Source organism: Mustela lutreola, chromosome 15 (assembly GCF_030435805.1).
Source record: "Mustela lutreola isolate mMusLut2 chromosome 15, mMusLut2.pri, whole genome shotgun sequence".
In the NCBI taxonomy this organism is placed as follows: Eukaryota; Metazoa; Chordata; class Mammalia; order Carnivora; family Mustelidae; genus Mustela; species Mustela lutreola.
In genome coordinates, this window is record NC_081304.1 from 12927454 (window position 1) to 12943082 (window position 15629).

The 15629-nt window shown below is 47.8% G+C and overlaps 1 protein-coding gene across 5 annotated transcripts in view; it reads left to right on the top strand.

Moving 5' to 3' along the window:
• The window catches only part of CACNG5 (calcium voltage-gated channel auxiliary subunit gamma 5), a 40102-nt gene that overhangs the window by 11448 nt on the left and 13025 nt on the right, over positions 1-15629 (top strand). For 4 of the 5 annotated variants that reach the window (XM_059149590.1, XM_059149589.1, XM_059149588.1 and 1 more), the window contains exon 2: positions 15169-15517. The exons of the other annotated variant lie outside the window; for it this stretch is intronic. The gene's annotated coding sequence lies outside the window, so the exon portion shown is untranslated. The remainder of the gene's footprint in view (positions 1-15168; positions 15518-15629) is intronic. 5 annotated transcript variants of the gene reach the window in all.

The following is a 15629-nucleotide window of genomic DNA, read 5'->3' on the forward strand; positions in this document are numbered from 1 at the left end:
AGCACGGGTCAGTCCAGGAGACCCCGGATGCCCAAGTCCTGGGGGTTGCACTTCCTGGGCTCTGTCCTGGGGTCTACCTGGGGAAGCACCCCGCCTCTTTGTGGGGAGAATGGGGTGAGCACAGGCAGAGGACTGCAGCCCAGAGGATGCAACTTCACATCCTCCCTGGGCAGGACACCTCTCTCAACCTTGGATTTCTTGCCTGCAGAATGAGTCATGCCGTCGATAACACCATCTTCCTAGACTTGATGGGAGGATCCAGGGAGGTCAGAAACCAGTATGATAGTATTTCATAAAACATCATTGATGCTGAGGGTCAAGGTCAATGCAGTAGCTCAACAAACCCTTCAGTGCCATGTGGTTTCTCTGTTTGCCTGATGACTGACCCCAGGTCCCTGAGTGTATAACATTGTGGGATGAGTCAGACGACAAGGTTTAGAGCACTGTGAAGGTGTAGATTCAATAACCGAGAAAGATGATGAAGCAGAGGAATTAAAACCCCTTCTTCCTCTAGGAGGTGGGTCCCAAGACAGCTCCCTGCTCCATCTGGCCAGGAGCTGAGCTCAGTCAATCATTCGAAGCCAGCGGAGGTGAGAAATCAAGTCAGTAGTCATCCTGTCTCCAACCCCGTGAGCTGCTCAGCTCCTGAGAACAGGCCGCGAGCAAATACCATCCATGGGTCTGCATGGCTCCCCAGCACTCCCCTGCTGGTGTGGGCTCCTTCATTCCCTCCTCGTGTGCCCGCTCCTTCCCTGCGGCAGCCCCGCTCCTGCGCTCCTAGCCAGGGACTGAAACTGACAAGGGGAGGGGGCCTGAGGACCTCATTAATGGCCTGCGGAGTTCCGTGTGACTTGGGCATTGCAGACGGAGGTCACTCGTCCATTAAGTTATGGAACTGAACACTCCACTTAGCAGTTATATATGGGACACAGTTAAATAATGAAAATAAAAATAGAACATTGCAAGAGCCTGGGGCAGACTGGCTTATGCCCCAGGAAGAAGCAGAGAAGGCCATTCTAGGGAGAGGGGAGGGAACTCGCTATCAGCCTCCCTCTGCCATGAAGCTGCTCTGGTTTAAAATATGTATTTTTCTTTATATATAGGTCATCTTTTATTAATTTTTAACTTATCGTTCATATATACATATACACACATGTGTCCCAAGCAGAGAAAATACGTGCTTCTTCTATAGCACATTGGGAAATTCAGAAGAGTAAAGAGAGCTAGTCTTCCGTCCTCTCCCTGACTCCATATTTCTGGGTTGGGGTGTTAGAGATCTCGGGTACCCAGGAAAGAAAGGGAAAAAAAAGGGGGGAGAGGGGGCCTTGGGTTCCAGCCTGCACCACCACAATCAGACAGCAGGGGGCAAGTCAGCCTCCAACCTTCTTAACTGGTCTTGGTTCCAGGAAGACAACCAATTTTAAAAAGGGGAAAAAAGATCATTATGTCACTTTAAAAATGCGGTGCATATTTATTAAACAAAAACGGGGAAAATAAATAGTCAAGTAGGAAGAATAAACATATTCATCATCTTACTATCAAAACAGCACTCTCAATATTGTTCTATTTGTCATTCCAGATTCTTGATCTACAAATTGGCAAATTATCGCTATTTTGCATCCCCCCTGTTTTTTTTTTTTTTTTTTTTTTTGAACATTGTCTTACCAGCATTTCCTTCCATGACAACATGGTCACCGAGGACAGGGACTGTCCAGGAATTGTTCCCCGAGAGGATAAAGCCATAGTTTATCTAACCCTTCCCTTTCAGAAAGGCACATTGGTGGTTCCAAGCATTTCACTACTAGAAGCAATAATGAGTAAACACCTTTGTATTTCCGTGCTTCTGTCTGTATCCATTTCTGTATCAGTCATTCCCAGAAGTTGAATTTTTGGGACCAAAGGTAGTGAACATACGTAAGGCTGGAAGCATGTTGCCCAGTGGCTTTCCAGAAGGGGAACCCCACTTCACTCAGTCCCCAGCGGAGTGTGAGAGTTATGGTTTCAGAGGGGAAGTTGTTGTTTCTCATTGAGCTTTTTGTTTTGAGATCACCAAAGAATCGCATGCAATGATAAGAAATCACACAGAGAGATGCCGTGTACCTTTTACCCAGTTTCCCCCAATGGTAACATCTCTAGCATCACATCCCAAAGCACCACAACCAGAATCTTGACATGAACGAAGTCAAGATGCAGCACATTTCCACACCACGGGGATCCCCCCTGTTGCCCCTGGCCTTCCCCCCCTCACTCTGGGCTCTGATCCCAGCAACCACTGATCTGTCCTCCAAGTCTTTATTTTTGTCATGTCAAGAATCTTATGTAGGGGCACTTGGGTGGCTCAGTGGGTTAAAAGCCTCTGCCTTTGGCTCAGGTGCACCTGTTGTACCCAGGTTCCTGGGATCCAGCCCCACGTCGGGCTCTCTGCTCAGTGGGGAGCCTGCATCCCTTTCCCCTCACTGCCTGCCTCTCTGCCTACTTGTGATCTCTGTTTGACTTGTGATCTCTGTCTGTGAAAGAAATAAATAAAATCTTAAAAAAAAAAAAAAGAATCTTACGTAAGTGGAATCACGAGGCAAAGCTTTAGAGAGTGTTATTGTCAAAGAACAGATGAGACAAGATTACAAATAGGAGACCTAAACAAAACACGTTTTTGAATCGGCTCCTCTCCAGGCCAGCACTGTCCCGCAAAAACAGAACGTGAACCATGTGATGTCATTTAAAATTTTCGACAGCCTCATTAAAAGAGTATAAAGATAGAGTAAAATTAATATCTTTTATGTAGCTCAATATGCCATCTCAACGTGTAATCGATGTTCTAAAAACCACCAATGAAATTTTTTACATTCTTTCTCTGTAGTAAGTCTTAGAAAACACATGTGTATTCTCTGCTGACGGCGCATCCCAATTTGGACTGGCCACATTTCAAAGCATTGCAGAGGGCGCCTGGGTGGCTCAGTTGGTTAAGCGTTTGCCTTTGGCTCCGGTCATGATCCCAGGGTCTTGGGATCGAGTCCTGCATGGGGCTCCCTGCTCAGTGGGGCGTCTGCTTCTCCCTCTTCCACTGCCCACCCCCCCCCCCCCGCTCACGCTTTGTCTCACTCTCTCTTTCAAAATAAATAAATAAAATATATTTTTTTTCCGAGTGACCAAGAGCCACCTGTGGCTAGTGGCTGCCATGTTGAATAGCTCTGCTTTAGTCCAGATGAAACCAAAAACAAACCATGAGTGTAGGGTCTGTACATCTCCAGGCCTGTGAGGGTCCCCCCGTGTTGGCTCGTGGCTCCCAACCTTGGCCATGCCTTGGAGTCATCTGGAATTCTTTTAGTCTTATGCCTCACCCCACCCCCGCCCAACCAGAGAGTCAGATATAATTGGCCTCGGAAACAACCCAGCAGTGGGATTTCTTTTAAACTCCCCAAGTGACACTAAGAGGCAGCAGGGGTTAAGATCGACTGATTTAAGGGCTTGAGGTTGTATCCTGTCCAATCCTGTCTGGCCCCTGAGGATGCCATTCTCTTTTCTTGTCTCAGTTCCTGACCTGATTTCTTAGAGAGCTGGTGCTTCCCTCAGAAGCAGTTCCTGAGGGTTTCTGTGCCTTCCAGCCCACAGAAACCCACCCCGGTCTCTGCCTTATTCAGTTGGAGACCGTTACCGAGGCTAGTTTTCACGGGAGATGCACACACGCTTCCTCGCCCATTGCTCCCACCCCACTGGCGCCATCTTGTTACCCTGAGTATTTTACCCCACTGGGATCAGCCTCCTGGGTGGCCAGTCTTGCTTCCTTTTTCTGGATCAGGGAATAAAGATGAACACTGGTGGAGAGCCCATGACCTACTTTATGTCACGGAATCCTCAGAGCCACTCCGTAAAGAAGCCATCATTCCTGTATTATTCATGAGACTCAGAGAGGCTCAGCGAGTTGCCTGAGGCCCCAGGGCCTGCACTGTGCTTCTGGGCCAGCCTGGAACTAATGGGCCACTGCATGATGAACCGAGCAGCCAGAACCAGGCTGAGGTTCAGGCCCGTCCTGCCCTGCCCCTCTTTTTTCAGACCAGGGCTCCTCCCCACCTGACAGCTCTCAGGTCTGTGAGGTAGGTCACTGGCTGAAAAGGAGGGAAAGCAGCAGCCCTTGCCTCCCTCACCTTATCGCCAACCGTCCCAGGCCCAGTGAAAGGTGAGACCACCCCTCCCCCTCCTGTTAGCCCTCAGTTCCCTCCTCAGGTTTTTACTTTGTCATCCAGTCAGGAAATATTAAAATCTGTTTAAAAACTCTGTAAGCACTTTAACTTCATCTATCGAAGGTCATGAGACATCTGCTGGGTCAGAGACTCCCAGGGACCACGGCCCACCTCCCGGGACTGAGAGAGCCCACGGACTTCATTCCACATCCCACATGGGGCCATGGGCCTCCTGATTCCCAGGGACGGCCACGCTCCCAACCAGGCCATCCGGGGACCTCAGGGTGGCCCTGGTATTGTTTCGTCTCAAGTCACGGGGAGGGGAGCAGAAAGCATCCACCTGAGAACTGACACCTCAGAGGAACGCGTCACCCCCTTCTATGCTTCTCTGTCCTTGGCCATCTCGTTCCAGACTATCGCCCTGCCACGGCGGGCACACGGTCTTCCTGTCGGCACTAAGGTTCAGGAGTGCTGGAAATCCGGGCTTGGGGCTGTCGTTCCTGGGTCCACAGCAACCCGGCTGGCTCTCTGTGTGGCCTCGGACTTGCGACTCAGTGGGGACAGGGCTGGGCGCATGGACAGCGGCAGGAGATGGGACAGTGAAGCGAGGGGAGGCGCGACAGTGCGTGCCACATGCTCTCAGAATCCTGAGTTATGGGAAAACATGCGGGGGTGGGGGGCTGGGAACCGGTGCTTGGTGGGAGGTATTTATAGCCATGCGTGCACAGGAGCGGGGGTGGGGGGGCTTTGGAACCTGGCCAGGCCCCATGGACTGCCTTGCCAGAGGCGTCAAGCAGCAGTGTGGACCTCTGGGGGAGGCATGCTCTTTGCCAGGCTCCCAGCCGGCCTCTGGGCCCCAGTGCGGTCCAGGCAGCTTCTCCAAAGCCAGAGCAGTTTTCTTCCCTGGGCTGTTCCCACCCCTCCCTTCTCCCAGAAGGAAGACTCGGAGGCAGCAGAAGCCTGTCTCAGAGACTCCTCCAAGCATGGAGGGGGCTGGACGTGGCCAGGAATAGCTCCAAGTGTCCAGCAGGAAACACTCAATGGCTTTTTTCTGCGCTTCTGCCTCTCTTCCTCCTCCTCCGTGATCATGACCTGTATCATGGCTTTTTCAAAGGAAAACCTCTGGCGTGGCCATCCACCTGAGTGATGCGAAGACCAGACACCGAAGGGCTTGAAGCCTTCAGCCTTTTCCATCTTCGGCAAGAGGCTGGTCGTGCTGAGAAAAATCAGAACCAAGTTTGCACTTGACAGTCAGCCAGGAATCTCTCCACTTTCTGGAAGCGAGTTTCCAAGGTGGTGAGCTAAGTACTCTGTGGGAAACTCAACAGGGCCCCTCTCTGAGAACTTGTCCGTAGGGATAGACGAGAGGCAGTACAGCATAGCAGAGGATGAGGCCAGGGAGCTCGGGTCAAGTCCTAGCTCCCCTGCTCACTGGCTGGTGACCTCAGGCAGATGCCTTAACCACCAACCTCCCCGCTATCAAGTGGGGCTAATGACCAGGGTTAAGCTGAGCTGTGTGCACTTACTAGGCGCTGGGCAACTATTCTTATTTTAAACTAGATGCATTTAAACGAGCTCATTTAATCCTCATTATCCTATGAAGAAGGTTCTACTAGTATTATCCTTATTTTCATAACCTTGCCTACCGCAAGGGGGTTGTTGCAAGGGTGAAATGAATTAACTCGGGTAAATTGCTTAGAGCTGTGTGTGGGTCAGCCTGCGGGAATCAGGGAGGTAGAAGCATGCACAGGTGAGAGAAGCCAGCAGACCCCAAATCAGGGAAGCTGAGGACAGGAGAAAACTCCAGACCCGGCTCTCCCTGCAGGGTTTTGCAGACTGGGTCTGATAGATGGCCAGTGTCGCCAAAATTAGATCACGCCTGAACATTTTTCCTGTCTACACATATTAAGACACGGGGTACGGAGTTATTTTTCATTCCTGGCTGGCTTTTATTGCACCCGATGGCTGTGGAGGCAGGGTCGTTATGGATCGGCCGGCAGTGAGGGCGGTGTGAATGGTGAGGGGGTGGCCCCACGAGTGGGCTTTTAATTGTCAACAGTGAAGACGTCGTGCCACTGAATGGTGTCGTTTGCAGCCCTCATCGCCTGTTTAAGTGGAATCTAAAAGAAGCAAGTATGCAACCCTCTCTTTCCTTTTTTTTTTTTAAGATTTTTTTTTAAGATTTTATGATTTTTTTAAAGATTTTATTTATTTATTTGACAGAGAGAGAGAGATCACAAATAGGTAGAGAGGCAGGCAGAGAGAGAGGAGGGAAGCAGGCTCCCCACTGAGCAGGGAGCCCAATGCGGGGCTCGATCCCAGGACCCTGAGATCATGACTTGAGCCAAAGGCAGAGGCTTTAACCCACTGAGCCACCCAGGTGCCCCTTTCCTGTCTTTTCTAAAGGGGATTTGAGCTTCCACAAATCCTGCAAAACACGAATCCATTTCTGTCGGGGTAGGAGTTGGAGGGGGGGCATTTCCACGTGGGGTTAGCGTGAAGGATGGCCCGGCATCTGCTGGAGGGCTGGTGCGTCTCCTCCGCTGCCAGGTCCCCCGTGGGCCACACAGTGAGGGTGTGACTGGGCAGGATAGAGGGGAGGGTGTCCCTGTGGCTCATGGTAGTGGCAGGGCTGAGAGCTCCAAGGTACCCACATATTCACTCAAGAACCCACCTCTGTGTGGTTGAAGACAGTGAGTTCTTTACATGAGTGCGTTAAATGGAAAAGAGGTTGGTCTCCATCACCGCATGGGGGAGAAGTGCCCAGACCTTTGGGCTTAGGGGCCAGACATACCAAAGTTTGAATCTAGTCTCTGTACTTAACAAGCTGAGTGACCCCTGTGTCTTCAACCTCAGGTCCCTCTATGTAAAGAACGAATAATAACGCAACTTGGCAGGGTAGATCTCAGGGCGAGATTATGGAGGCTCGGTAGATAAATGCGCCCCGTCGGTGGCAAGCTGTCATCACCCTCTTCGTCATCATCGTCCTTGTTCGTCCCGTTCTGACGCTCACATTCCATGGGTCTGGCAAGCACTCGTAGTGCGGGCATGGGGAATGAAAATAATCGTCTCCCTTACCTAGTAATCCGCCACGGCAACGCGTGCCCTACACGCCCTCCCTTTACTGAGCTCGCGTTGTGAGTGCCTTAGCCCGTGTCGGTTCACTAGTCCCCCAAGCTCCCCTGCAAGGAAGCAGTACCATAATCCACTCCTACAGGTGGAGAAGCCATACAAGTAAGTCTTTACGGGAATTATTCAGAGAAATCCTAAAACAGCCCACCACGGTGGGTATCTCTCCAGCCAGGAACTGGATCTGAAACGTGAATTCATTGAGCCACAGAAGGGGGGCTGGCTGGCAAAAGGGGTTAGAGGAAATGGAGCTCGTGTCCTGCCCAGGTCCCCGTGGGGAGGAGGGGGGACTCAGCAAACAGGCAGAGGTGGGGAGCCACCAAGAGGGAGTGGTGACACGCTGTCTGAGAGGAGAGTCACAGCCCACCCCTGTGTCCCCTGCACCTCTGCGGGACGCCTTGCCGAAGCAGACACAGTGTCGCTTCCCAATGGCTCAGTCCCGCTCCTCTTCTCTTCAGGCTGCTGGGAAGATGGGACCCCAGCCTCCAGACGACCCACAAAGGGAGGCCATTGTCATGTTTTCATTTCTGCCCCATCAGGAGGTGGATCAACATCGGGGCAGGGTGGGGGGGACCCTGCCCAGGAGGAGGAAGAGGAAAGGGCACTGACCTCGTTCACTTCCTCCTCAAAACATTGCCGTAAGTGGGAGTTGCTGGTTTTTAACCTAAAGCCGCTGCCCACGTACCTGTGGGATAAAGTGACAGGGCAGCCCTCCTCCTCTTGTTTACACTGACTCAGGGGCTGGTTCTTCCCTTGGCTCCCGGCGAACGCGGAGGGCAACCTGCGTGGCTCTTCTAGTCTCTCAGGAATGCACAGCGCCCCCAGCCAGTAACTCAGCTGTTCCAGTCCCAAAGGACAGCCAAACCTTCCAACCTGAGGCAAAATGACCACACTTGCCCACCCTCGGCTCAGCTGTGTCATGGTGGGAAGCCTTTCAGAGCCCTGCAGAGGGGTACAGCTGGCCTCTTTTCTTCTTTGTGGCACCCCTCCCTCATGCTGCAGGCTCAGCGGGAGGGATGGTGGACAGGAAGAGGAGGCAGGAGAGGTAGGAGTCTTACCTGACGGGTAGTCATGACATGGCATAGACTCTCTGGGTTTGCGAACGTTCAAGGCTGGGTTTTTGGACACTGTCCTTTCCTTGGGTTCTTCAGAGACACACACACACTCTCCCATCTCCACTGCCTTCTAATTTGTAGTTCCCCTCTTGTGGGTTTTATGTTTCTCATGGTTCCTTCCTCAAACTCTTGGCAATCCAGAGGTTCCCGCCCGGCTTCTCTCTGCTGAAGCTACTTCCCCTTCCTGGCAGCCATCTTGGATGGCAGCCATCTTGAGCGGGACCCTAGTCCCTTCCATGCTAGTGCTGTGCTCTCAGGCTTGGCCCACAGGTCTGTGGAAATGCTCCTACACCGTTGGTCCCACAAACTCAGGAAGCACAAACCCCGGACAGAGCAGCAGTGGCCTCTCCTTCCCTCCTACCACCGTGACAAGTAGCCAACATCTCTCTCCTTTGAGATTTTCTGGGTCAGATTCACCCACCAGGCCACTGGACTCCCAGCATATACTGAATCCTCTCACTAAACCTGAGGCTTGGGGCAGGGATTTCCCATCCTCCTGCCTTCTCTGGGATAAGGTATGTTTAACAATGAGGGGCACTTCTGTAACCCTTTCACCCATTCTTCTTCCGAAATCTCTCATATCTTCAGTTCAGCCAACAATTTTGCCATCAGTGTGGGTGAGAACTCTAAGAGTCAGTTTCTAAGTCTAGGGTGCCCTGCTCACAGTTCTGGAATATAGTACCTACTATCTTAGGGATTTCATGTACTCTCTCTTTTTCTGACGCTTTCTCTATATATATACATGTAATTCATAGATAGATATACAGAAATATACATATATACTATAGAAATGTATATATATATATATATATATATATAAATATAAAAAATATTTTTATATATGTAAAATATTTACATAGTACATATGATTGTTTGTTTTTTTTACCCAAGAGTATCATACTATACACAATGTCCTGGCACTTTTTTGCATTTATCACTTAATAATTAATCTTGGAAAGCTCTCCTTGTTGAACACACAGAGCTGCCTCATACTTAATAGCTACAGAGGATTCATTCTCTTACAGGGCTGAATCCTAATTTATTTAACCAGCTCCCACACTGTCATTTAAGTTGCTTGTTGAACATTGAGCACTGCAGAGATATCCTTGCACATACAACTTGGTGTATTGTTGTGAATATATCCATAGAGTACATTCCTGGCAGAATTATTGAATCATGCATTAATTACATTTTTAATCTTCATGTGTGTCGTCCTTGAATAGACCTGCATATTCGCTTTCACCAAGTGCATATGTGTGAGTCTCACAACCTTGCTAGCCCTGGATATTCATTCATTCATTCATTCATTCATTGATCCTTTCTCTTTGTCTCTGTCTCTGTATCTCTCTGTCTTGCTGGGAGTTTGCCAATTACACTAGTGGATTTTTTTTTATTAGAGGCTTGCTTTCATTAATTTCTGCTATCTTATTATTTTCTTCCTCCTATTTGGAGAGGAGATTTATTTGCATTTTTTCTATCTTCTTGAGATAGATAATTAAATCATTTACTTTCAGTTTTTCTTTTTCTTTTTTTTTAAGATTTTTTATTTATTTATTTGACAGAGAGAGAGAGATCACAAGTAGGCAGAGAGGCAGGCAGAGAGAGAGGGGGAAGCAGGCTCCCTGATGAACAGAGAGACCAATGTGGGGCTTGACCCCAGGACCCTGAGATCATGACCTGAGCCGAAGGCAGACGCCCAACCCACTGAGCCACCCAGGTGGCCCTGTTTTTCTTTTTTTCTAATACATGCTCTTAAGGCTATAATTTTCCTTCTAGTCTAACTTTGCTTTGTGCCACAAGTCTTGGTAAGTCATGTTTTCATCATTTTTCTGTTCAATGAAGAGAAAATCTTAAAATTAGAGGGAAAAGAAAGGCACATTAGTATCAGAGTAATTCTACATACATTTTTAAATCCATAAGATAGTTTATTTTTCCTTTTTACACTATTTTATTTAGATTTACACACATAATTACCCTTTTCATTCTTTCACCTTTCCTCATTTCTATGCTTTGATACCAGATCATTCTGCTTGAAGAATCTCTTGAGTACTTTTTAAAGATGTATTTATTTATTTGAGAGAGGGAGGGAGAGAGAGAGAAAAAATGAGTACGGGAAAGGGCAGAGGGAGAGGGGAAACAGACTCCCCACTAAGCAGCCTAACATGGGGCTCAATCCCAGAACCCTGAATTTACAACCTGAGCCAAAGCCAAATGCTTAACCCACCAGTCACCCAGGTGCCTCAAGTATTTATTTTGATGCAAATTTGCTGACAGATTTCCTTAGTTTTTATTTTTCTGAAAAAAAAATTTTTTTAATTTTACCTTCAATGTTGAAGGATATTTTTGCTGGGTATGAAATTCTAGGTTGATGACGGCTTTCTTAAAGCACTTTAAAAAGTGTCATCGTGTTATATCATGATTCGCATCATTGCTATTTCTGATGTCTCTTTTGTTTTGTCGAAGTCTTGCCTCTTGATGTGTCTTGTAATTTTTGATTGAACACTACACATTTTAATGGAAAATTCTAGAAGTTCTTAATGGTGTTATCATCCCCCAAATAGGATTTACTTTTTTTTTTTTTTTAGCAGTCTGTTAGATCAGAGAAGATTGCCTACATCCAATCATGAATTGAGCTGATTTGAAATAGGCTTCAGTCTTGTGGAGGCTGATCTCTTGTTTACCTGCAGTGTAAGCTGTCCCAGGTCCTCTCTTTGAAAGATTGAGCTATTTATCAGGTCTGCCCTACTTGGTGATGCCTGAACACTGATTATTGACCCTTGTAGCATCACATGTCTGCTGTAAGATCCTCATAGCCTTTTTTACAGCCTCTCAGACCCACATTCTGTATGAACTGACACATCCTTCAAGTGGAAAAGTTGTGCAACATGTTGGGCTTATGTCAGTGCATTTCCTTTATCTTCAGGTCTCGACCTCTAAAATTTTGGTTTCTCTGATTCCTCTAAAATGTGTTCAAATAGATATTTTTCGTTTTACAAAGCTGTTCTAGTTATTTTCACAGGAAGGTTGGTCTAATACAAGCTAGTTCATCATAGCCAGAAATAGAAGTCTAAAAGTCTCTTTTTATTCTCATTTAATGATTTATTTTATTTTATTTTTTCATTGACAGCAATCTGTTTTAATTGTTGTAGCTACACAGCAAGCATAAATATCTGGCAGGTCCCATTCATCTATCTTTATTTTTTTTTTTAAGATTTTATTTATTTATTTGACAAAGAGATCACAAGCAGGCAGAGAGGCAGGCAAAGAGAAAGGGAAGCAGGCTCCCTGCTGAGCAGAGAGCCCAATGTGAGGCTCGATCCCAGGACCCTGAGATCATGACCTGAGCTAAAGGCAGAGGCTTTAACCCACTAAGCCACCGAGGCGCCCCTATCTTTATTTTTAAAAGGATTTTTCATGAGGGCCTGGATGGCTCAGTCAGTTAAACATCTGCCTCTTTTTTTTTTTTTTTTTAAGATTTTTTTTAAGACTTTTATTTATTTATTTGACAGAGAGAGATCACAAGTAGGCAGAGAGGCAGGCAGAGAGAGAGGGAAACCGGCTCCCTGCTGAGCAGAGAGCCCGATGCAGGGCTCGATCCCAGGACCCTGAGATCATGACCTGAGCCGAAGGCAGCGGCTTAACCCACTGAGCCACCCAGGCGCCCCAAACATCTGCCTCTTGATTTTGGTGCAGGTCATGATCTCGGGGTTCTGAGATCGAGCACTTAATTAGGCTCTATGTGGGACATGGAGTCTCTTAAGATTCTCTTTCTCTCTCCCCACTCACTCTCTTTATCTCTCCTTCTCTAAACAAAAAACAAAAAAACAAATATCAGAACAAAACAAAAAAGCTCTAAGTCTCCTCTCAAGTGCTTTTTATTATTCTAACCCCAGATCCATATGTCATTTTTCTAAAGAGAACTCATTGCATTGAATTAATCAATTAATTTAGAGAGAGTTGACATTTTTATGACATTGTCTCCCTACCTAAAAACATGATATATTATTTTATTTATGAGTTGTCTTTTATGTTTATTGATAGTTTGGAGGTTTTCTTTATACAACACTAACACTTCACTTAAGTTTATTCTCCTATAGTTTACCATTTTGTTGCTATATAGACAGTTTTATATTTTCCAACTGTATTATAGCTGTTGGTTTTTATATGTCATTACATGTCCACCTGTTTATTTCATGCCTAGATGTCTCAGGTCTTCATATGACCTACTTCCTTCTGATGCTGAGCCTCTAATGTGCTTGACCCTTAAATATTCCATACACATTTGTTAATGTTATATGTATTATCTGTGTCTACAGAAACACCATGGTGCCCACCAGGAAGACACCCTTTACATGACCATTCAGAGCACTTCAGCTCGTTCAGTGTGAAGATCCTAAAATCTCTCCCATCCAAATGCCTTAGATGATAGGGAGGTAAGATAAGGTTGGTATTTGGCAGAGATATAAATGAAGGCAATTCTGCAGACAGCAATTGGCATGATAAGAGGGAAATTGGAGAACTGGATGGAGATGAAAAAGTCTGGGACACTTTGACCCTTTTCAGGGACAGATGGACCTTATTAATTCTGCCTTGTTGCACACTGCTTTTTGGGAGTCAGGCGGTGGGACTTCCTGACTGCAGCATTGTACAGAGATGGCCTGAGGTAGCCCAGCCTTATTTGATTACACTTGTAAATCCTCACAACAATCCTTCTGAAGCTTTCCCTGTTTTACAGATGAAGATACCGAGGTTCAAAGTGGTCATGTGACTTACCCAGGATGTGACATGGGAGAACTGGCATTCCAGCTCAGACCTGTCAGATCCCAAAGTCCATGTGCCATTCACTCCCCAACACAGCTATAAATTCTAGGATTAAACTATGACCCTCAGGTCACCTGAGATTTCTGTCTTACTTAGGCAGTGAGAAGGAGATGCTAATTAAATGAGTAATAGTTATTTTGGTAACTTCTGCTGTAGAATATATTACCTCAGAATGCAATGATATAAGACACCAAGTACCAGGGGCACCTGGGTGGCTCAGTTGGTTAAGTGACTGACTCTTGATCTCAGCTCAGATCTTGGTCTCAGGGTTAGTTCAGGCCCCTGAGAAACAAAACAAACCAAACCAAAAAACAATGACCATATTTTGCAGGTCAGGAATTTGAGAAGTGCTCAGCTGGGCTGTTCTTGTCTGGAGTCTGTCCTGCAGATGCTGTCAGGCTGGGCGGGGGCTACGGTGATCTGAAAGCTCAATGGGGCAGGGCATCCATAGTGGCCCAATCCCGTGGCTGGGAGCTCAGCTCAGGCTGTCAATCAGAACGCCTCTTCATGGTCTCCAAGACAGTGGTTCTCAGCCAGGGGTGACTGTGCCACCCAAGGGCATCTCTGTCTAGTACAACAGGTACACTAGCCTCTGGCGAGTGGCAGCCAGGGATGCTGCTGACCACCGTGCTGTGCACATCCCAGCTCCCCACCACAAGGATGCGACTAACCCAAAATGTCAACAGGGCCAAAGTTGAGAAACTCTGCTCCAAAGCCTGGTGGTCTCGGGGGACTCAGACTTCTCACCTGGGGACTGGCTTCCCCCTGCAGGGGCTCCCCAGAGAACCGGGCAGAAACTGCTTCTCCTCCTGTGACCCAGTCTTGTGATGTCAGTTCCATGGACTCTGTTGGTCTGAGTCATCACAAACCTGCCTAAACTCAAGAGGAGGACAGGGCTGGGGGTCCCACCTCTCAGTGGGAAGAGTGTCAAAGAATTTGTGGTCACTTTTTCGCCACCATAGAATGTAATAGAGGATCAGTACGAGGGGAAGCAAGCAGAGCCACAAGGCCACTGGGGGCTGTCCCCGGGTCACCAGCTCATTCTGCTATGTGTGGGCCAAGCTGATGCTGAGCCACCCAGCCCCACCCACAGGAGCAGCTGCTGTAACTGCCTGGAAGCACTGTCGAGAACCCCCACACCCCCAACCCTTCATCAAGCACTACTGGGTTTTCTCTGTATTCGTGGGAAACTGAGATCAGGATGTCTGCATTGGAGTCTCCTTCCACATTTTTTCTCCTCCCCAGTTAAACCCCGTCCACCCTGCCAGACACACTCCCAGTTCTCCAGCTGGGCTCTCACTCATGCCTGTAAGCTCACCTGTCTCTGAGCACCTAAGCCTTCGCTATCGGCTTGGGCATGCCATTACTGATTTAATCTCCACGAGACATTTCTCCCTAATTGCTAGTCACAGATGATAATTAGCGACTGTTAATTCATGATCATTAACAAGCTAATTCTTAGAGGTAATGGCACCAGGACAATCATCTTAAAAGGCTCGAAAATGCTGTGCTTCTGAGCCCCACACTCCAAGGGAAGACACTGCATTTTGGCATCTCTAGCCCAGAAATTAACTGGGGCCCTTCCATTGCTGTTTACAAGGGCAGTGATCAGACAATTGATGACTGATCTTTAGTTTTGTTCTCTGGATATACGAGTGGTTTTTTTGTTTGGTTTTGGTTTGGGTTGGGTTTGGGTTTTTGTCGAGCACAGAACAGTGTAAAGAAAATCCAATACACGTAACTTAGGACCTGGAAATATCCACCATCAACGATTTGGTTTATGCCTTCCCAGCCTATGAATTTGTTTCAGAGGTGATCTCCTGGCAAATGCGAGGTTTCACCTCCAGCTTTATTCATTTAATATCATAGCAGAAATGTCTTGTCTGGTGGTAGCAACTTACCAAAAAAAGGTCTGCCTCCCCCAGGAGAAAAATCAACTGGATGTTGCAGCCGAGGGAGAGGATTTGTGAGAAGGAGAAGCGGCCGTGGAAAAGCAAAGACTGTGCAGGAACTAGGAATTCATTCCGGACTGGCGAGTCTTGGGGGGCCCGCTACCCCGCCCACTGAAGACCTTGCCTGGAAGAAATTGTGCGCACGCGCAGTCGTACGCGAGCCCGGCTCGGAACAAAGACAGGATCGGTCCGTGGCGGTGCTTTCAGAGTGGGCGAGTGCACAAGTCCGCCCCGTATAGCACGGGGAGAAAAGCACTGCACCAGCACTCCGATTTCCAGTTCACACTCTTGTCCCTCCACGGAACGGGCCGTGCGATCTCAGGTAACTGTCTCCTCTGGACCCTGGTTTTCTTAAGCGTGCTTGGAGGGAAGCGTTAGTCTTCCCACCCTGAAAGGAGGTTTTGGGGAATCAGAAGTGCTGGGTGAGAGTTCAC